Raw genomic sequence first — 663 nt, forward strand, 5'->3', positions numbered from 1 at the left:
CCATGTTTTTATTATTTATTCCTGAACGTTGGGAAATTTTTTAAAGAAAATTTTACACTCTTTTATTTTAAAAGCCCCATGGTCATATACTTTTTCTCTAATTGTACTGTTTTGTCTTATCCCCTAAAAGAAGATTTAGGTATAAGCTTTGCATAATATTTGTCTTGGATTAAAAACGTTTATTTTATTACTGCTAAACTTTAAAAAGCCGTAAAGTTATTTTTTATCGTTGCCATTCATATTTCTACTAGTTTTGACCTATATCCACTGTTTTTTTTTTGTATTTTTTTTGTTAATTAAGTTTTCCCAGCTGCAAGGTAAAATAGAGAAAACTCGGTATCGTTTTCCAGTAATGTTTTTCTCTTTATCACCACTTCTCGTTTACTCAAGGAAGACATTTGGAGCATTCCAAACTGTCGAGTTAAGTGTCATCACTCTAACTCATTTCCGGCAGTTAATACAGCTTCTTTTCGGGCTAGGACTGACAAAATAATACTTTTAAAGCCTTATTATTTTATTTTATGAAAGATCATTTTTCTCCGTTGATCCTAGCTAAATAACAATCTTGGTTATAAACTTACTGTCTTTTTGGCCCTTTGGTTTTATTATTATTAATAATGTTAAAACTATGTTCAGTTTTAGTAGGTAATAAACCGGTTTTTT

This window comes from Cimex lectularius, unplaced genomic scaffold, assembly GCF_000648675.2.
Source record: "Cimex lectularius strain Harlan isolate CLEC.00 unplaced genomic scaffold, Clec_2.1 scaffold147, whole genome shotgun sequence".
NCBI lineage: Eukaryota > Metazoa > Arthropoda > Insecta > Hemiptera > Cimicidae > Cimex > Cimex lectularius.